Raw genomic sequence first — 22,789 nt, forward strand, 5'->3', positions numbered from 1 at the left:
GATGACAGCGGCTAACAGGTGACAGGAGAGATCAGAACAATAGCTCTTAATGCTCTTAATGCTCTTAATGGTTGAATTTACTCTTTATTTCTCTATTTGCCTGCGTTGACACAGATCTACCCACGTTTCGACACAGCTTTTGAGCAGATGACAGATCTCCTGCCTCTCTTTGTTTTAGCTCCTCAGGGATAATAATGTAATTCAACTCTTTCGCAATGGGACCTCCTCACCCTCCCTCCCCTCTCCTCCCCCCTTGGGTGTGCTCGTTCCCAGCCTCTCAGCCCCTTAAAGATTCACCAGAGCATGGGACCACATTTGTCAGTTCAGTTTTATGTGGCGCTGTGTATTTTTACAGTGCGTACAGCGGTGGAATTTCCCCCTTGATTTGTGTGTTTACTGTGTGTTGAAGTTGACATCTGTTTGTCAGCGGAGCACGCCACAAACAAGACATCCCGGGTTAGGTGTTCCTCTTATTTTTAGTGCACATATTTAAAGGGGAAAATATTCTCTTACACTGACATTCTGCAAATCATTCAGTACAGAGTAGTGTGGTTTAGAGCGGGCTAAATGTATCAGGTGACAGTAGTGAACGACAAGGTGGTGAACTTTTTAACCAGGGGATGTCAGAAGTTATACACCCTCAAAATTTAAAATGTCATTTTTTAAAAGGGTTAAGTTCACACATAAATATACTACAGTAGCCAGTCAAAAATGTTGTACAAATACATTATGTTCAGTTTATTATACTAATCCAGCCAGTACTACCAGTACTACTGTCATTCAACAATTACAGTGAAGTAGACTTACTCAGCAATTTCCATAATCTTTCATTTATTTTGATCATTTTTATTTGTAAAGAATTACATAGCAGGACTTTGTAGTTATAAATTCAATTATCAAAGCTGCACTATGAAACTGGTGGAAACAGATGTTTTGCTTTGCCAGAAGTATGGCATTTTACTTATGTCCATGTTTAAATGTTCTATTTCCATAGAAACAAACAGGTGACCAGGCCAAGTCACAGGTCAGATCTGCGGAGAGGTGACCCCTTTCACAATAAGAATGCATATTCTTAAGATATATTTGAGCAAATGCTAGATATGTTTGACCATACAGACCCGCCATCAGAAAAAGTTATATAGTGCATCTTTACATAGTGCTTATTTTTGCATCTATTATATATGTGTATATATATATATATATATATATATATATATATATATATATGTATGTATAACATTTTATTTTATCTGTCATTTATTTTATTAAATTACTTTTCTTTTGTGTCACATTAACACCCGCAGCTATTTGACCTTGCAATAATTTGCCTCTCCATTAGACCCAATATGACACAAAGGCCTTGAGAAAAAGTCCTCTTTGTTCACAAATTGCCTGAGAGTGACACAGTGACAGTCCTAAGTGAGGCCAGTCTCCTGCAGGCAGGAAACAGCTGCCTCTCTACAGTTACCTTTAAAGTGAAGTTCACCCTGTGCGGATCATGTATCAAGACCTCAGGCTGCAAAGGGTTAAAATGCCCCGCCCAGAACCAGGCCAGGGTCTAATCCTGGATCAAGTCCTCCTCTGGCCCGGAGCTGCTCAGTTATGTAGTAGTAGTTATGTGTTAGGTGTTCACTGAAGAGGATTAGCTCGTCCATAAATGAGAAGTGTTTAGCTCATAGATACTTGGAACATTAAAAGGCTGATAAACTATGTGAATATATTAAAAGAATAGCAGATGTCAGAGAACTGGTTATTAGAAATGATTAGAAATTAGAAATTATTATTAGAACATTATCAACCAGTTCAAATCTTTTAACGGTTGCCAATAATACAGGGAAAGTAACTGATCTGACCGTGAGCTCAGGCTATACAGACACAATTATTCATCTTAAATTGCTCAGGTTAGAGCAGACCTCTATACGCCATGAAGCGTGTGTCGCTATTACAATTTTAAATGTTCAAGTTTTGGCTTAGTTCTGATGGTGCTGGATTTGCAGGATAAATCTGGAACTTAACTGGGCCAGGCAGGACCACACCAGGTCTACACCAGGTCTACACCAGGTCTACACCAGGTCTACACCAGGTCTACACCAGGTCTACACCAGGTCTACACCAGATCGACACAGGGCTAAAACAGGACCAAAACAGTGTAAACACACCCATAAAGTACATCTGTGCACAAATCAAATGTTGTTGTCCAGAGTGAAGATACTGGCATTGACTCCAGTTATCTACAATGCTAAAAGACCAGATTTGTTTGTTTGTTTTTTCTTCAAGTAAAAAAAGAAATATCTACACTTCTTTGCACCTATAATTTGTTTACTTAACAGTCACAAATTGAGCAAAACAAAACAGGAGCAAACGCAGACATGAATAGTTCAGATGGTGTTTATTTTGTTTGGTCTCCATGGATGACACCACCTGTAATTGTTTTTTTTTCTTCTTCTTCAGTATTGTTTAACCTCTTCATCCTGGGAGCACATTCACATAAACAGCCAATCACATCACCCTGGTAAATGTTTCAGAGCCATTTCTCTAACCCACGTCACAAATCATTCACCATAATGAGGCACTTGTACATGCTTAAAGTCTGTGGTGAAGTTGTTTGCTGTTCACAATGCTAACAACAGGTCCAATCTTGTTCACTTTATAATTTATACAAGCTGCAATCTCTTTTCTCCATTTTCATAAGTCCTCATTGCAGTTGGCTGGAGTGATATAGGTTAAATCTAAGTGCTGGTGGTGCGTGCCTGTGGAGAGAGGGAGTGGAGCTTCAGGCTTTTACTTTGATTTGTGCTTGTCCCTGGATGCTCCTTTTTTCAGGGATCATTATGTTAAGCCCCGGAGCTACTCTCTCTCTCAATAATAACTCCTATTGAGGCTCATATAAAGGCAGTTTGATGATTCACTCTCGGGGCAGGGCACACACTAAAATGCAAATAATATTTTTACTTTAAGATGAAATTACACATTTTTGGTTTGGTGCAATGTCAAAAAGGCATAATTTACAGGTTTTTTTCAGTGACACAAAAATATTTTCCATCAGTTTTTCCAGATGCTATAGTAATGTAAAGCACAATTTTCAGATCCAGTAGTTATTCCATGTCAGACTACTGAATTGGGGACTGTCTACAATCTGTACACTGACAAGGATGAATATTTATTTTTGTTTTAATCTTATTTTAAGATATACTCCTTGTTATTGTTGTGTAGCCTAGCAGCGACTTTAGAGACATTCACAACTTTTTAACTGTACAAATAACCCTCCGGTTCCACAAAATGGCATCAGTTCAACTCAGTTCAAGTTTATTTATGTAGCACATTTAAAACATCTTCAGCTGACTTACATGCTTCACGTAAAAGTCAACAGAAAACAAATATACAGACAACACGATACATGGAACAAGTACAATAAAACACCAAGATATCCTTAAACTGCATTAAAGACTGAGAGGATCTGGTAGCACCCATAGTCTGGGCACTACCACAGAAAAGATTCTGTTACCTCATAAGTCTGGCTTTGGGTACAGCCGGCAGGAGCTGGTCAGCTGACCTCAGGGCTCTGGGGCTGCTGTGACTCCCTCAAATAAGGTGAACTCATAGAGTCCACTTTATTTGAGAACTGAATATTTCAGTTATTTTTTTTTCTTTTAGTATGTATTTTTTTTGTCTGTAATTCTGAGATGTGTTTGATACTGTGTTGAATGCAACCATTCAACAATTTATAGGCCTGAAATTTAAAAAAGGTTTAAAAAACGGTTGTGCAAATCATGCAAGCAGCAAGTTTTATCTTTTATCATAAATACAACTTTAATATCACGTTTAAATGTTTGGTTTTTTTCCTCTTCTTTCAGAAAAGGTTCGCAGTACGTGCGTTGAAAAGGGTGGTGGTGAAGCGCAGGATTGAGAAGATAAATGAGTTAAAGCTGATGATTGCATTCCTCTGTGCAAAGGTAACTCATGTCCCGGGGCTAAAGAATCAGGCTGCGCTTCACTACAATTATTTTCCACACAACATCAAACTTATAGGAGCAAAGGTTTCAGCGCAGAGTAGAAATCACAGTTTACATTTATGATCACAGCGATGTATGCATGTAGCTGTCACATTACTTCATAAAACCTTACATATGTTTAGCATGTGCAAGGTTTTATGAAGCATCTTTTTATCCATAAAGTTAGTGTGACGTCTCCTAAACAGAATTTCAATAGGTAGATTGACAGACAGAGTAACTAGTCAGAGGAACATGTGGCCTTAACCCAACTAAAAACAAATCTGCCAACTGAGGCTGACACATGTGGGCTATATACTAAACTGTATATACATGTGTCAGCCTATTTTAAGTTTAGTAGCACTTTATAACATCCATAGTTGAAAGCTGCAAAAATACTGTGTTGTCATTATGTGGTTGTTGAGTGCCATAGTAAGAAAATTAAAGGGGCTCTATGTAACTTTTCTATGTAATCCCTCAGTCATCCAGATATGATCCATACTCCTATGATTCATGCTGAACAAGCAGATTTGAATTTTTCATCTACATTTCTAGTGAAGAGTGTGAGACCTGCCACTGCAACAGATCAAGTCTTGATTATCTTAGTGCGTGTAAAATATTGATACATTAAGCTTTTTTTCTGTAGTAAACATTTTATTCTAGCTTAAAGAACAACCCTTTGACAGGCCTGAGGTTTCTATGGTCAGAACATCATCCAATCTACACCAATATGAAAACAAACCCACAAATATATGTAAGTATTTCCCCTGGTAACTGCAGGTGAAGTGGATTTGTGGAGGTCAAGCTCAACTGCAGATACGGTCGGAAGTGTTTGGATGTGCCGGGACAGCTCTGAGTGGCTGCTTCCCTCCGCACAGTGTGCCCTCAAGAGGAATGTGATCAGAAAAGTGAGAGGCTTAGAAACTGGCCATCAGAGCCTGCGACCCCACGCGACCCCAGCTAACAACCATAGTTGCTCGGGATGCTTTGGGGAAGTAACATTAGACAAATTCTCTGTGACACTGTTGCAACCCTGGTGTGGCACGCACTATAGCCCTCTCATCTCCTCCTACAGTCTACATTCATACGTCAGCTCAGATACCCAACCTCCAGTGTCCATTTTTTGATTCCTCTTGACATGTCCGGCACTTGTTTGTTTGGTAAACACCATACACCTGTCTGGGGAATGCTAACGGTTGCTAACGGGCTAAAGTCCGACAGCATTTATTGTCTCGTCTAGCTCCTTTATTTTCCATCTGTTGTCCTTGTAGCAGCAGATACAGTAGGTGTGAAGCAGTGAATGTGCGATGGAAGGCGCAGGGCAAAGTGTACCGGCTAACGGCTAACTGTAATGGAGACAGGCTGTTTTTATTTATCTCGCACCTCGCTGCCCCGCTCTCACAGCTGTCACTGTTGTGTCTGGACCAGAGGCTAAGGGACACTTGGATAACTGTCAGATCCATGAACCCCTCCAACCACGAGGAATGTTGTGGCAGCCCAGTAACACGCCCTGGATTCTTGCGACGGTGAACAAAAGCGGGATAAAAGCGGGGGGGCATGCTGCTGATGGTGTTTACCTGTGAAAACTGCAGTCACAACAGGACTAGAAGCAGTGAAAATGTCACTTTATCACATGAGGATAGCATATGTGTGTTTTTGGTGGCGTCAACATTGCAAACAACTTTGATAGTTGTGGACCTGCAGTTTGTAGTTTGTAACAGTGATGCCCCCATTAGTTTTTTTTTTTTTTTTTTTTTTAAATAACAATAGAATAGAATTTGTTTTGTCTAGATTTAAACCAAGGGATATATCTAGTTCCATACAGCTGCTCCGAAATGACAACCCATTTGCACAATTGTACAACTGATCTTGCCAAATTATTTTTATGTTGCACTTATCACTTCTGCATGATTGTTAGCGACATATATCTAGAGAAATGTGGACTTATTTGAAGATCTCTCCAAATAAAAATAGGCTTGTGTGAAATGTAATAGTCTTGCATTGATTGGAATTTACATTATATTAATTAACTCATTAGAGATTTGTTGCCATGTTTTAATAGCATTTGTTTTTGCCTGATTGTCCAGATTGTGTCCTGCCTCAGATATACAGTTTAGAGTTGGCTTTAGTCGCCCACAACAGCATTATACCTCATAAATACGTAGAATTTTGCTTTAGTGTGGCAGTGGTGAGGTGGGTCAACCAGTTCAAATCTTTTTTTTGTCGCTGTGTTAGGAACTTAACAACAAGTAGAGCGTTTGGAATACAAATCTGGACAGTGACATGTTATCTTAAAATCTGATCATTTCTGACTGCCTCCGGTACTAGAAATTGCCACTTCAACCATGACTTGATCCCATAATGACTGCCCTTGACATATATAAATGCTTACTTTATGAACATACTATAAAAGTGTGGAGGGGCTGGCAGCTCCAGTCTGTACTTGCAGCTTGTGTAACCAATAAAAACAGTGGCCTGGCTTGGGTTCAACTTGACTAAGGGCCCATCACAGCAGCAGGCATACTCCGGATGGTGCAGGGGGTATAAAAGTCATGCTGTGTTGCCATGTCAGTCAATGGAGAAGTCTTCAGAAGCAGAGGATAAGAACTGATGACAAGAAAGAGAGGGAGAGAGAGGGAGTGAGAGAGTAAGAAGTGGGCAAAAGGCACTCAGAAACCTCATATACATGCACTTCATAACTGCCGTATGGAGACGCTAGTGACAATATTTATTTATACTGCATCGCATACATAGGACATTGAGAATTAATTAACATATTGCAAACAGGGTCGCAGTCCTCAATGGGTATATTTAGTATTCAGTGTTTCTATGAGCTGGACCAAACCCTCTGACCTGCACATGTTATACACAGTCATAACAATAAGCAGACAGTAGATGTAGATCCTCAGAGCCATTTTTGTTGGCCCTCATGCCTCCTCCTAAACTGGCCCAATTGATCAGGGAGTATTTTTTTTTACTACAAATTGAAGACCTGAATGACATCACACTGCATTGTGACACAGACCTAAAAATAAAGCTTTATTAAAGGTACAATGTCTCTGTCAAACCTGTGTTAAAAACTGTGTTACATGCACAATTTGACTCCCTGTATGGCCCTGCGCTTCAAATATGTTTGTTATGCGGCCCTCGACAAAAAAAGTTTGGACAACCCTGATGTAGATGGACTGTTCTGGTAAAGCTTTTGTTTATATTCAGAGGTAGAATACTTTGCAGTTGGGAGTTGGGTTCCTCCTAACAATGGTAATGTTTTTTGTTGTTTTTTTCCTTGCAATCTATCGGAAATTATCTAAAATGTGCCTGAATAAAATGTCTTGGCTGATTGGATTGTAAAATGAAGCACTTTTCATTTTTGTGCACCATTTTCAGTTTTTGTTTGAAATTCATTGCAAATGTATGTTCTTTTTGCAGTTGTCCATTCCTTAATAAGATTGCTCATTTTAAACATGCAAAATTAATCAGAACTACTTTTTTCATTATTATTTCTGAAATGTCGTACAAGGCAAGGACGATTCTCTGATTATTAAAATCAGTCATCAAAACATATTTAACAGTTCTCCTGTTTAGAGGCGCACTATGCAATTTTTTTGATCGAGGGTATGCCCTGCTGTGGAACATTCCATACAAAGCAATCACATTTCCATAGAGACCCTCCACCAAAAAAGTTGGATAATGCATCTTTAAATGTGTTATAGCGTTATGAACTGGTGAGTCTTGTCATTTTCCCATACAAAGTGACCTATGAGTGAATAGTTTTTTTCTTAGACCTGCACCCAAGCTGGTTCCCATCCTCAGGCCTAAAGCTTCAGTCTGCAGTCTTTTCCCTGTCATTACTGCGTCCATTATAACACAGAATAACATAACACATTCAATTCATTTTATTTTTGTAACGCCCAAAATCACAACAACAGTTGTCTCGAAGGGCGTTGATGTTTTGGGGGAAACCGGAGTACCCGGAGGAAACCCATCCAGACACGGGGAGAAACATGAAAAAACTCCATCTAAATGTGCATTCATAAGCTGCATATTATACACTCATCGATGACTTCATCCTTGTAGTAGTAGTAGTGTATGAGTAATAAGTACATGATTATGGAGTACAATGGAGTATTCATTTGCGTAAAAACACACAGCTCACATTTCAGTGACTTAGAGAACGACTAAATATTTTTGCTGTTACCAGGACCAGCCTTCAGGACACACCTGTTTGCAATGGTCCGTGTGCACCTCCTGGATAGTATCCACAGCACCATGATCAGCACACGTTATTATCTTACACCAGTATTGTGTTTTGGCAAGTGGGGTTTGAACTATAATCAAAACGGTTACTAGCTTACAAAACAATATGGGACTCATAACTCAAAGTTTCTCTTCCTGAAAATTGTTATGCAAATGTCTTATAGGGCCTACTTTCACTCACAAATTAGCATGCACTTCAGCCTCATGTCTGTCAGTCTGTCCCAGGGCAGCTGTGGCTACAGTCTTAGCTTACCAACCCCAGGCATGGAGTGAATGAAGACAGACTACAGTGTAGCTCTTTGAGAGGGGTTTTGAGCCTCTGAAACGCAATACAAGTTTATGGTAGTATTATTATTATTATTGTGTCTTTCTTTTCAAGTTTATTATGTGTCAGTGTTTGTAGAAATGTTTTGCTCTGCCTCTCAAACCAAGCCGTGTGCATTTTTGACAACCATTTATTCACTGCAAAAACATAAAGGCTGTAGCCCATGGGTCTATGGTTGACTTACACAGAAGTCCATTGAAATGAAAACAAATTGTGATGGATTTAAGGTGTGGCTTTGTCAAAGCTCATTCAATCCTTATTTGTTTACTGAAAAAAGTGATTTCTGCCCTATGAAATACCATAAGTAAAAGAAAGTCAGGCTTAAGACATTGAACACCAGATACTAGTCAATGCCAAATTGTATGATATTTATATACTCATTTCAACAGTATACTGAAATAAATTGCATAAATAGGACAGAATTGGGTTCACGAGTGAGGAAAGGATGGAGCGTGAGATTGACAGGCTGATCAGTGCAGCATCTGCAGTGATGTGGTCGCTGTATCGGACTGTTGTGGTAAAGAAGGAGCTGAGTCAAAAGGCAAAGCTCTTGATTTACCGGTCAATCTACGTTCCTGCCCTCACCTATGGTCATGAGCTCTGGGTAATGACCGAAAGGACAAGATCGCAGATACAAGCGGCCAAAATGGGTTTCCTTTGCAGGGTGGCTGGGCGTCCCCTTAGAGATAGGGTGAAGAGGTCAGTCACACTGGAGGAGCTCGGAGTAGAGCCGCTGCTCCTCCACATTGAGAGGAGCAGGTGAGGTGGCTTGGACATCTCTCCAGAATACCTCCTGGACACCTCCCTGCAGAAGTGTCCCAGGCATGTCCCACCAGGAGGAGGCCCCAGGGAAGACCCAGGACATACTGGGGGGACTATGTCTCTCGGCTGGCCTGGGAACGCCTCGAGATCCTCCCGTAAGAGTTGGAAGAGGTGTGTGTGGAGAGAGAAGTTTGGGCCTCCCTGCTGAAACTGCTGCCTCCGCGACCTGACCTGGATAAAGCGGAAGAATATGGATGGATGAATAGACAGAGTTGGACCTTTCCTGAACAGTGTTAGAATGGTCTTAATCTATATCAAAACTAGTATAAGACCACATCATTTATATGTACATAAAAAAATAAATAAATTACGTTGTATTGGAAATTACATTAAATTGTTATGTATCAATCAATTTCCTCTGTATCGTGACAACATTAACCCATACCAAACATGATAAACTTGTGAGTGTTAGTTTAAAAATAGCCTTCATTGCTATCAACAGACCACAAACAAGCAGCTCCTAAGGCAACACAAAATGTAACCAAGCTCCTCTCCGCTCTGACCCCTCTGACACAGGCATACTTCTGTCCTTCTGGAAACTATAGTAAATATTCTAGACGAGCCAGACGACTCGGGCCAAATTGCAGTTTAGCCAGTCAAAAACAAAACCCTGAGCTCCCATATGTCCACGCAGTGTCATTATCCTGTAAGAATGTTAATGTATCAGCCGCAGCAGTGTCCGCGGTGCCTCAGGGCTGTGTGAGGGGAGCTGGTTAACTCAGAGGTGAAGATGTCAGTCCAGCCTGTGGTTAAAGGAGCTCCTGTTTTTTACTGTCCCCACAGCATGGCCCCCGGCCCATAGAGGAATGTCCATTTCTGACCCACACCCAATGCACTTAAAGGGGATGTATGTTGGATTACCTGTATCCGAGTTTTAGGGTGTGAGGATAACTACTTAATTACATGCTCGTTGATTATAACATCTTGGCTTGCTGCTACTTTAGTACAGTTTAATTAATATATTTTTAGGCCTGCATCCAATAGCCTTTTAGCTTATTTTTTAATAACAAAACAACCAAATATTTTCTGTCATTCCATTGGTATTACACACATGTCAGTATTTGCCAGTCAAAACTATTTTGTTATGCAGTTTGTGACTGTTGCTGGATAATCTACTCAAGCCTTAATTAGCTGTACCATTTTGCATGAATTGTGCCTGTTTATTTGGCATAGAGTACAGCAGTCTTTGCAAATTGTGTTATGTATACGAGTGAATTCGATCCACATTTTTGTCCTCTTTTAGGTTGTTGTCCTTGTTTAGAACTATCAGTTGTGTAGTCCCATATTAGACCCCTTTAAGCCCTTTTTAAGAATAGTTCTGTTTTGATCTGGGGCTACGTGCAAGGCCAAACATTTTCTTACATAATTAGATGTGATTATTAGATGTGAAAAATTACAGAGTAACTGGACTATGGTATTGAAGTAGTATTTTTGGCACTGGGGTATTGCTTATTCCTTAATTAAATTGAAGAGTGAGTTGAAATAAAAGTACATTTAGATGGAAAGAATGTAATGACTACTGTCCCATCCGTATCCTCTTTTCCCTCCTGTCTCCTCCCATCTCCCTCTTCTCCCCACTCTCTCTATTTCTCGCTTCTCTTTCTCCCCCTTCTACCCTCGCCTCTCTCTCCCAATCTCTAACTGCATCTCTTCTGTTTCTCCTCCCTTTTTCTCCTTTTTCCTCCTGTGACTCTCTCTCTCTTTCTCTTACTCTCCTCATTTTCCTTCCTCTGCCCTCATCTGCTCCTCTTTTTTGATCTCTTTTCTTTCTCTTCCCTCACCTCCTCTCTCTCTGTCCTCTTTCTCCTCCCTCAGCACTCATCTCTTCCTCCTTTCTTCTTTCATCGTTTTCATGTAACTCACATCCTCACCTGTCTCCTCTTTCTCTCACTCTCTCCTTTCTCCTCTCTCCCCTCCTCACTCTCTCTTCCCCTCCTCCTCTCCTCCCTTTCTCCTCCTCTCTGCACCTCTCTCTCCACAGTTATGTCCTCGATATGACAGGCACGTCGTACGCACATGTCCCAGTGGCACATGGATGAATTTGCGAGTGTACGAGATGTCAGTTTAGGCGACAGCTGGGGGCTATGCTTTCACCAGATGCCCTGCCGTGTTGCTAACCTTTTGCTACGGCCCCGTTTTACATGCACCGTAAATATTTTCCCAACACGATTCTGCAGTCTGGGGCGCGAGGCAGTATGTCCCGCTCACAGCTCACGTTGCCAGAGCAATCTAGAGTGAGTTTGATGGACAGCAGAGACATGGACTGGTGAAAGGTGGACAGATAGAGTCCACAGCTGGAGTAAGTTACACGGTCATGCGTGCCCCGTGAGCAGCTACTTATTTCAGTTTGACATTCAGAGCATTCTAGACTTTTTGCTTAGCTTGCATCTACAATCAAAGTAGAGCTGATGGTTCACATAGATGTAGAGTTGCAAAAACACAGCAAATACAGTTGTTATTCTTTATTTAATCAGGTTAGTCCAGCTGAGATTTGAAATCGCATACACGGGGAGAACATGCAAATTCCAGACAGAAGGACCCCTGGACACTTGGGAGTCAAACCCAGGACCTTCTTGCGATGAGGCAAGAATGCTAACTGCTGCACCACCATGCTGCTTATGTTTTTCTAATACAGGAGTGTCCAAACTATGGCCCAAGGACCAAATGTGGCCATCAGAACAATTTTTATTGGCCCTCAGACCTTCAGTTGAACTGGTTCAATTGTTCATAATCAGTACTTTTTAATAGCAAATTTGAATAATCCTACCAATATAACCTAAATAACATCACACTGCACTGTCACACAGACCTAATATTCATATTTCAAGCCTTATTTAAAGTATGAAGTCAAAACTATGTTAAATGCACCCATCTGAATTATCCACTGTATTGACCACTGGCCCTCTGTGTCAAATACTTTTCAAGTTATGGCCCTCGATGAAAAGAGTTTGGGCACCCCTGTTCTAATAGGTCAGAAGGAACTGGGCAGAGACCACTTCTGGTCATTGTGTGTTTGAGGAGGACACTTATTTCCACATATGGTCTCCAGTATCTCCATAATTTTGTCATTAATAGCTTATTTTAATAAGATTTTTCTTACTGTACCACAAATACCATTCCAGACTATGGTGCTCACCCGCACCATCGTCCATTGGTGTAAAAAAATGGGTCCAAAACCACTGCACCCTATATATCCTATGACCCACAGCTCTATCTGCATATAATCTGCAAAATGTGCTTTCAGATATCTACACGACAACCACTCACATTCTCCTATGGGCAATTTAGACTCACAAAGTCACCTTACATAATCATCAAAGGTTATCAGATCTTTTAGTACATTTTTTGTGTATTTCCTGTGTAGTCAGCTGTTATATAATGTTAATGGAATTTCAGTTTTGACCAACTGAATCTATAACTTTTGTCTAATCATTTCTTGCACCACCTCCTCTGCCACAGTGTCCCTTTCATTCCTTGCTGATCCTGCTGGTGGCGCTGTGGTGCTGTTCTCTCTGGTCAGATGTTGTGTGGACAGTTTACATTCCTCCTGTGTGCAGAATGAGAGACTGGAGCTACCATTGACAAGGCCCAGGCATTTCCTGTTGCTGCAGTGTGGACAGTTGTAAAAACACAGGACGAGGAGGCTTGTCTGACTGCTGACAGCTTGATTTGAAAAGGTAACACAATCACCACAAAATATTATAATATGGTTATTACTTAGGAATATATAAGTAATGAGGTTTAGTAGCTCTGTTAAGGAGTAGGAGTAGCTCGTTGGTAGAGATGTTTGTCCACTATGTTTTCCCACAACACCATTTCTGATCTTACTCCAAGTGAAGAGACAAATCAGTAGTTTAGAACTGAATGATGTTCAAATTTCAGATGGAAAGTAGAAGCTAATATTATACTGTTTGTGTGAGTTACTATTTTTGAAGTGCAAACTGAAAATCCTTGAACAAACCAGACATTCTTTTTATTCTACAGCTGTTGTCAGTGTTGCAACAACAAAGTACAACTATTTTGTCTTCATGAGTACCACCACTTTTTCTACCTATTTCACCTTTTGGGAATAATTCAGCTTTATGATTTGGTTTCAATATTAACATTTATTGTCTATATTTACTTCAGCAATATATCGCGCTTCAAAATGTGTTATCATGACAGGCCTCGTTTAGAGAAGATATACAACTTTGTTTCAGTTTTTATAAGGTTATTACACTGGATTTATCTAAGCAAATAGATACGAGCCCATAGGTACGAGTAAGGTCTATGTTCAGCAACAGTCTGTGCTCAAAGAATGGGATGAATGACCAGGTTATTCCATCAGTGGAGTTTTTCCTCCCTGATGACACGGGCATATTCCAAGATGACAATGCCAGGATTCATTGGGCTCAAATTCTGACAGAGTTGGTTCAGGAGCATGAGACATCATTTTCACACATGGACTGTCCACCACAGAGTCCAGACCTTAACCCCTTAACCCCATTGAGAATCTTTGGGATGTGCTGGAAGGCTTTGTGCAGCGTCAGAATCTACCATCATTTGGCCAGGCAGTGTATAATGCAGTGTATAATTCAGACTATACATTTGCAAATTCTACTATAGCACCTCAAAGCTGATTTGATGCCACATGCATATTTTCATTTTTAAACTATAACCACATAGGGAAAAGGACAAAGTAAGACATGAAACAAAAACATGTAAGTAGCTACTAACCACTCTACAAAATGTGACTGGAGGGGCAATAATCAAATTTGGATGGTGTGAGATGTATGTAGCCTTTATCTGAAGAAATATTTCTATAATAACGCTTTCAAATACTGGATGTCATTTTAAGCTACTGAGCTGAAACTGTTACAAGGCGGAGCTACTACAACCCATAGAATGTCAACCTAGACATTCCTTTCTGAAAATGTCCATAGTTTTTAAGGCAGCGGTTACAGTGTGTGTGTGTGTGTGTGTGGGTGTGGGGTGTGTGTGTGTGTGTGTGTGTGCTTCCTGCGACGGCTGCAGAGCTCCATTCAGACTCTGTTGGATTGTTTTGATAAGTGCAGTAGTGCAGTGTTTTGAGAGGCCTCTGACGGTGAAAGACAGATTTCTGCTCTTTGTGTCACCACTAATACTGACATAAAGAGTGAGATGACACCTCCCCTGTGCCTGTGTGACTAAATGTGTGACTAAATGTGTGTGTGTGTATGTGTATGAGTATGTGTGTGAAATCATTTGGCTCCTCAGGGTGAATGCCTGTAACTTGTGGTGAACTGTGGCTAGACGTCCACCTGGGGTCTGTCCTACTAAAAAAATAGTTTTGTTATTATTATTATTATTATTATTATTATTATTATTATTATTATTATTATTATTATTATTATTATTATTATTATTATTATTATTATGTATCTTATTATTTCGGGTTCAATTATGAACAACTGTAGCTATTAACTACTTTAATACCTAGATTATGAACACTATATAGTAATGGTAACTAGTATAAGTAGTAGTTGAAGTACTCTTTATTGCATGTATTGCCAGCAAATCAGCTCAATGCCAGAAATCCCATTGGAAGGGCTAGAGTTTCCAGAAATTATGGAAGACCCTTGAATGTGAACAGACTTGTTGAAAGACTGAAGAATTGCTTGCGGTTCTACTGTGGGTTAATGTGTCTCTGTGATCCCTTGGATGTCCAGGTAGGGCCCATGGCAAAAGAAGGTAAGGGTGGTAAAGGCGAAAGAGATATGCAAGTCCCTCACCAGGACTGAAGAAGCAACTTGGATGGGTGTTGGGTGTCTAAAAATGTTGTCCAGTTGACGGCATTCAACCTTCTTTTGCTACAGTGGGTTAAGGTTTCACCGACCAATTTGAAGGTTTGCAGTTCGACTCTCATTTGTGCTTTTGGGCTCACATGCACATTGCCCACTTCAGTCACAGTTTGGTTGTGAAAGAAAGGGCATCTGGGATTACTGCATGACAAATTTGGCTTCTTGAACACGAAAAAAAAAGCTCAAAACTGCAGTCATAATCACAGTAGTTAAAATTCACAATGCACTTTACCTACGTCAGCGCGGCCCACCTGAGGCAACCCTCCCTGAGCAGTTATGGGCGGGGTTCAGCCATTTCAGCTCCTGTGTGCTACATGGAAAAGCTGATGACACATCCCTCACTTTTTCCATTCTCTTCCAACATTTTTCCAAACAAAAAAAAAACTCTGGAAGAATGAATCCTTAAACCCAACAATACAATGCACCACTCCCACTTTCAAACACCTCATTCTGTCTCCAAATTCAGAGCCTGAATTATGAGCAAAAGGTCACACATTTGTCATCATGTTTCTTCAACGGCAGAGTTCACTTGAGTTATCTGTGTATGTCAGGATTAGGCATATTTCATGTGGATTGGGAGGCCTCTGTGTAAATGTACTGAGTGAAGAGAGAGGGTAGGAGAGGAGAGGTAGAGACTGTTATCCAAAGGGCCTTAAGGCTTTCCCAAAACCAGTCCGTCCAGATTTGGAGCCAGCTCACCTCAGTCTGGAGAAGAGATTTGTTTTTCAAACGTATTATTTGGCTGTTTCTTACAAACTGCATTGTTAATTTTGAAAAACAGGGGAGCAAAAACTCTTTAGACGCAGTCATCAAACCACATGCAGACAAGTTCAGGTATTTCTCTAGTCTAGATATTGTTAGTTTACAGTGGCTCTTGGATGATGATTATGAGTTATTGCTGTTAATGTCCATACACAAACAAGGGGAATGTACTTTGTGATGTTTTGTTGTATGGTTGTAAAGGCGTGGCAAAAGGGCAAAGCAGGACAATAACAGTGAGTCTCATTAGTAAAAGTGTTTATTTATTTTATTTTAGGGACAGATATAACAGATTTTCTTAATCCGGTGTTGATGTACTTCATACTGGAGGATAATTCACAATATACATGTGCACAGGTAATGCAAGTTCCAATATTTTTTTACTTCTGAGGAGGACAGTTCAGTTAACACGCTGTTGTTGCATCGTTCATAAGAAATCCCTGCTCTCGTCGCAATGAGCAGCTAAAATGGGTGATCATAACTATTCACACAAGGCATTATAGACATCAGATATTGAAAGTGAGATATTTCCAGCTGACTGCTTTTCTTTTGTTTGTTTTTGTTTATTTATGGTGGTGGCTTCATAACTTGCATACAGTGATCATTTCAAGACTCCATTTTTAAACAATAATAGGAACGTTGTCACACTCCTAAACTGCGCTCAACCTCCTGCGACTCCTGATGCCCTGAGAGCGCACCGGTCTACTGTCCCTGCCTCTTGTGTTTTGGCTTCTCTCTTTTTGACAGGACGCTGACGGATCACAGATGTTGTCGTACTCAAAGCGCACACAGCAAAAAGATGGACGGTGCACTGACCAATCTCTGTCCACATCCATCAGATATTCCCCACAGTGCAGACTACCTGGCTCCAAAAACTCATCAGCCATGTCATGTAGCTCTAATGCTGCTACTGAGCTACATGCATGCTTGAAATAAATGCTAGTTTGTGTTTGTTTTTCATGGGAAATAACTTTCACTAATAGAAACTTCAGTACTTACTTTGGCACTCTCACCTTTGTTGTCAGTAAATTTGTGATTTATAATTTATAATGTTTGGAAATGTTTTTGGGTGTTGACATTTGCCTTTTAATGTGAGTAATATACAGTACAATACAGCCGTGAAACAACAATGCTCTTAGGTAACTGTTGGGACTCATGCCAGTGCCATCTGCTGTGGATGTGTTGACTTATCAGATACTTATCAAATTATCAGATTTGAAAACATTTTGTTTACAATTCAATCCTTAAAAATATTAATATATTTGAATCAGATTATAAAATAAATATAAAATGAATAATTTAAATTGTTAAACCTAGGGTGACCACTTTTCGTTTTGTGTTTCCTGTAAAGCCACTTGAAAGCCAGATGAAAGAATGATTTACAAAGTTATACATTCAAAGAAATCAAGAAATCTCTGCGTAAAACAACTAAACTAAACTAAAAATCGTATGGAATTATTGCAGTTATGAGTTTAAAATTCCTGAGTCCATCCGTCCATGCCCCACAACGTTCAACATGTCCTTTTTTTTCCTTTTTTTTTGTCACCCTAGTTGAACCTGGTCCAAATTACGAAGTTTCTAAAAATAATTAACACTCAAACAAACTTCAAATCTTCCCATCAATAATTCACATTTGTCATTCGTTTTTGGAAACCATTGTATTACATAGTCTTAAAATATGTCGCTATATTGTTCTTGATTCAACACCAACTGCCCCTCTGATCCCTAATCTACCCACGCAAAAGTTAATAAGCTGTATATCTACGGACCAGATGTTACTGCCTCTGACTCACCCTCCTTTTCAGACCCATGACATGACTCCGCTCCGGACATAGAGCCCACTGCAGAGCTCTGGGTTTAAAACTGTTCTCCTTCATCAGCACCTGCACCCTGAGCTCCTGAGGTATGTTTCAGTTTTGGCACAGCCCTCCTCTGCGCTGCATCGTGTCGGCCAAGAGTCAGATAGAGGAGATGTTGCCACCCTCTCACACCTAAGTGGACACATACGTACAATCACAAACCCTCTAGAACACGATTGGCCCTATGACGTTAGCCTGGAGGAACCTGGCGTACCTGACATGGCCTAGATTCCTCGCTCCCCCCGGATCAGTTTTCCTATGTGGTCATCGCAGTCCAAATGTTCTGAGCCTGTCAATTAGTGCAAAGGATTATGGGAGGTCCTACTTAACAGCTGATGTCACTGTGTCCATGTGGAAAATTGCTCATAAAATCGTTGTACACAGGTGAGGGATGTGCTTTTGTATCTAGGGTGAGTCGTTAGTGGTTATAATAGGTCTCAAATTATCTTCTATTCTTCATGTTTCCTTATTTATTCATAATTCTTTTGTGAATCAGTCATTGAAATATTGCCTCCAGGTTCTTCCCAGGCAGTGCTGTTCTAACCAAACGATCTTGTGTATTTTTTGCTCATATAGATGTTAATACTACTTTTGTGATATCTGATAGAATGAAATGATGAATGAACGCTACTGTGGAGCGAGAGCTGGGACGAAAATGTATCAAATACTTGAGTCGACTCTGGGCTATATATCTGTGGAGGAATGTGACCTTATATAGTCTTTATTTTTCATTATTTATTCATAATTCTTTTATAAAATTGTCTTAAGGTTCTTCCCAATCAGTGCAGTTCGAAACCGTTTTGATGAGTGTATTTTTTGCTCATATACTTTTTAACAATACTTTTGTGATATTTGATATAAAATAAGTGCGTTTTCATTTAATAGAATAAATATCGAATGAATGGTGAAAAGAAATGATCCAAGTGAACAGTGGAAATTGGTGTTTTTTTATTTTTATGTATAGTTATTATTCTAGTTATTATTTATCAGATTTGCTCTTGTACTGTGGACATTTGTGAAATAGTGGAGTCAACTCCGGACTTAAACCAACAATGCCCAGTTGAGCTGTTGAACTGGGCTGTGTATGTGCTATTTGCTTCCAACTGAGCTTAACACAATTAAAATCATGACTTTCTTCAGTTTTTCTCCCATTTTCTTTTCTTACATAACAAAAGCTCCATATTCTAACCATGCTCCATAGCTCTTTCTCTGGTTGTACCTTTGGTTTGTTCTCTCTCCTCTCTCTGCACACTTGTCTCTCTGTCATTTGGCGTGAGTTTAGCCTTACACAAAAAGCCCCTTCATTTTATTGGCTTTTTGTTGATGTTCTTGTCTGGTTATGAACACTATGTGGGACATGTAATTGTTGGATGGCTTCGGTATGTGGCGGTTTCGGATGAACTGTATCCATCAGAGACTCAAAGAAATGCCTCTGAAAGATCCACTTGCATTGAAGCGTCCCGGGACATGGACCCGGCGTGTTATTTTTAAAGCATATCCAGTGACAAAGGACACATCAACCCCTCGCTTAGATTACACATAGGCTAGTGCACAAGCTTATAGAGTATCTTTGAGCAACGTCTAGGCATCATTATGTCCAATGCACACATGTATTTTAATAGGCTGAGGGCACGGGCCAATCGCACTTGTCAACCTGTTGCCTGGATACTTTCTTTGTGGGGTGCTAAACATCGCTCCACAACTTTTACATCATGGACTATATTTCCAAAAGTTCGACTTCGAAAGATTGGGTTACGTCGCAGAAGTGCTGAAGCAGGTCCCGGTAGCACCTGCTTTCTCTAGGTTAATGTATCATCGCCCGAACCTGAACCTGGCTCTCCATCCAGACCTTGACCACCTAATGTTGATAAATCAGCTGATGAAATGATTAGTGCTGTTTGGGACTTGTTCAGGAGCAGAGGGGGTTTTGGGATGAGCATCCTGTCACTTGTAGCACAGTGATAATGTCCCTGATGCATTTGAGACGCAATCTGTCAATGATGGGGATTTAGCAGTGAAGTTTAATGTCTAATTATGGCTTATTATTAAGACTGTTTACTGTGTACTATGTACAAACTGCAACTACTGCCTCCAGTAGTGCAAATACTATTACCACTACAACTATATTCAAAATGAAATGGACAGTGGATTATTCTAAAAGGAAAAATGAGAGAAGACCACACTAAAATATATTGAACAAAAATATAGCATTATGAGGTGTACTAGTTTTATTTAGTGTTTGTTCAGATAATTAAAGTCATAATTTCATGCATTATTCATTCACTCCTCGCATTCGGTCATGGTAAGACTGATCTGTAGCCACATCTGCACTGGGCCAAACAGATGGAAGCGTCTGGGCCTACCTCCCCTAACCATCACAGTCCCTGTCCAAAGGCGTTGTCCACTGTCAAGGACACAATGAAATATGCTGATGGACAGTAATAATGAGGTTTACAAGCTTTTTATGAAGTTGACTGGTTTAGTGCTGCATTATCTGCCTCATTATTAGATTAACATCTTATATTTACAGTTAAATTAAGATGAATGTCCTCACTGACTCAACATGCTTGAGTTTGAGCTGGGTAAATACAGCACAGGTGTAGACTTATGACTTGTGACACATGGCTAATCTATATTATTAAAAGAAAAAACTATACACACACACACACATACACACACACCAATCATTTGGACTGAGCAATTTTATTTACAATAGAGCATTTATTTCCAGATTATTATTATTATATCTTCTTTACAAAACATTCATATTTTTCATATGTTTAATAGTTAAAATTTGTCATATTTGTACATTTCCATTGTGTTATAACATTGTAAAATTTTGTTTTTTATTTAAAAAAGCAAAGACACAGTTGGGCACAGCTCGTCCTTTTGCCATGACAGCTTCTTTTTCATTATCAGTCCCACAGTGCTCAGAGATCTAACAAACAACCTCCAACCGACACTAGTTTTTCTGGATATGGGTGATCCGACATTGGCTGGGTGCCTCTCCAGCGCTGCAGGCCAGGTTGATTTTCCCAAGAACACACCGCAGCCTCCTTAAGACTGGTGTAAAAGTCAGGGTGACAAAAGACACTCCGAACACCAGCGTGGGAATCCCTGTGTAATTGTCTGGGAGACTGATCTTACAGTAAATCATGAATCACGGCACAGACTGGTCGGACTGGTCACATAAAGCAGGAGCGCTTTATCTGCCGCTCTCATAGAGGCTGTTGTATGAGGGAGAAAATATTCCACGCTTCAGGATTTGAATTTAAATTACATAGATTAAAATTAGACAATATGCAAAGCAGTTTTTACCGTGCTGTTACCTACCAATGTCACCATTAAAGTACGTCCACCTGTTTATTTGTTTGGGTTAGTGCACATAAAAATAAAGTACAGCAAAATGCTGTAAAATAAAGTGTGATATTGCAGTGGTAATGTAATATATTACAGCTGCCAGAAAGTTGTACTTTGTGTCTAAAGCAATATTCTTACAGTGATTAGTTTGATTTTCTTGTTGTCAAAGGTTCCTGTGCGTGCAGCACATCATTAGAAAACGTACGATTATACAATTACAATTAGAAGGTTTCATTAAATTAGCCATCATGGGATGGGAGATATATATATATATATATATATATATATATATATATATATATATATATATATATATATATATATATATATATATATATATATATATATATATATATATATATATATATATATATATATATGATATATATATATATATATATATATATATACACATATATACAACTTGATGTTGCCATTTTTGGTGTGTCCAGCGCATACTGTGTGTCCAGTTTTAGAGTGAAACCTTCTGATGATGTTGTACAGTATTTAGTATGACTGTAGCTCAAAGAATAGACTTAAAAGCAGCTCTGCTTGTGTATAAGTCTCTCCATGGCCTAAGTCCAAAGTATATCTCCGACATGTTAGTGCCATATGAACCATCTCGCAATTTGAGGACTTCAGGGACCGGCCTCCTGCTGGTCCCAGAGTCAGGACTAAACATGGGGAATCAGTGTTTCAGTTTTATGCAGCTAAAACTTGGAATAGTCTTCCTGAAGATGTGAGACAGGCTTTTACTTTGACAATGTTTAAATCCAGGCTCAAAACGGTTCTATTTAGCTGTGCATACGACTGAAAGGTTTTTATTCTGCACTCTTCTCCTTTAATGGTAATTTTATGATGAGAAAAGAAACATGGACTGATGGACTTTTATTAGACATAGTAAAGTGACAGGAAAGTTTTTTGTAAAGTAATGGGAAAGTTCTTAAACTGAGCAAGACAGTGTTTAAAGAGTGCGAGAGAGAGTTTTTAAAGGGGCAAACGAGTGGGTGAGAGAGTTGCAGATTGGGTGATTATTTATGTTTTGATTTGAGTGATTTTAATGTCTTTCTTATTCTGTAAAGCACTTTGAATTACCTTGTGTACGAATTGTGATATACCAATAAACTTGCCTTCATTTGCCTGTGCAATCTTCTGAACTTCTCTAACAGCTTCTTTCTTAAGATAGTGTTTTCCCATGAGTTGCTCTGAACAATGTGGAGTTGCTGGGCAGTTTAGAGCGATAGTTGTAACTCTTCGCTGGACTGGTGGTTTTGACTCCTCTGGATTTCCCCTGCATTAGTCACACACACAGATATGTCCGCATGCCCTCCTCCTACGCTGCACGGCACCGGCCACTGTCTCTCTGACCGATACCCAGAATGCATCTCTTCATTGAGCTTCTTCATCAGCTGCTCCACCAACTGCGCTCTGGCATGCCCTATGTAAACGTCTGGCTGTAATAAGGCCCTGTGAATGGGGCCACACTATGCACTTGCATAATGAGAAATTAAAATTTAAATGCATAAAGAGATTTAAAGGCTCCCTATGTAAGTTTAGTCTTGGAGTCCCCACCAGTTGCCTGTCTCCATGGAGAATTCT

The 22,789-nt window shown here is 39.8% G+C and overlaps 1 protein-coding gene across 1 annotated transcript in view; it reads right to left on the minus strand.

The window, feature by feature from the left end:
- The window catches only part of zbtb11 (zinc finger and BTB domain containing 11), a 505,104-nt gene that overhangs the window by 444,720 nt on the left and 37,595 nt on the right, over nucleotides 1-22,789 (minus strand). The gene's annotated exons all lie outside the window — the stretch shown is intronic.

The sequence above is a fragment of the Periophthalmus magnuspinnatus genome, chromosome 4 (genome assembly GCF_009829125.3).
Source record: "Periophthalmus magnuspinnatus isolate fPerMag1 chromosome 4, fPerMag1.2.pri, whole genome shotgun sequence".
In the NCBI taxonomy this organism is placed as follows: domain Eukaryota; kingdom Metazoa; phylum Chordata; class Actinopteri; order Gobiiformes; family Gobiidae; genus Periophthalmus; species Periophthalmus magnuspinnatus.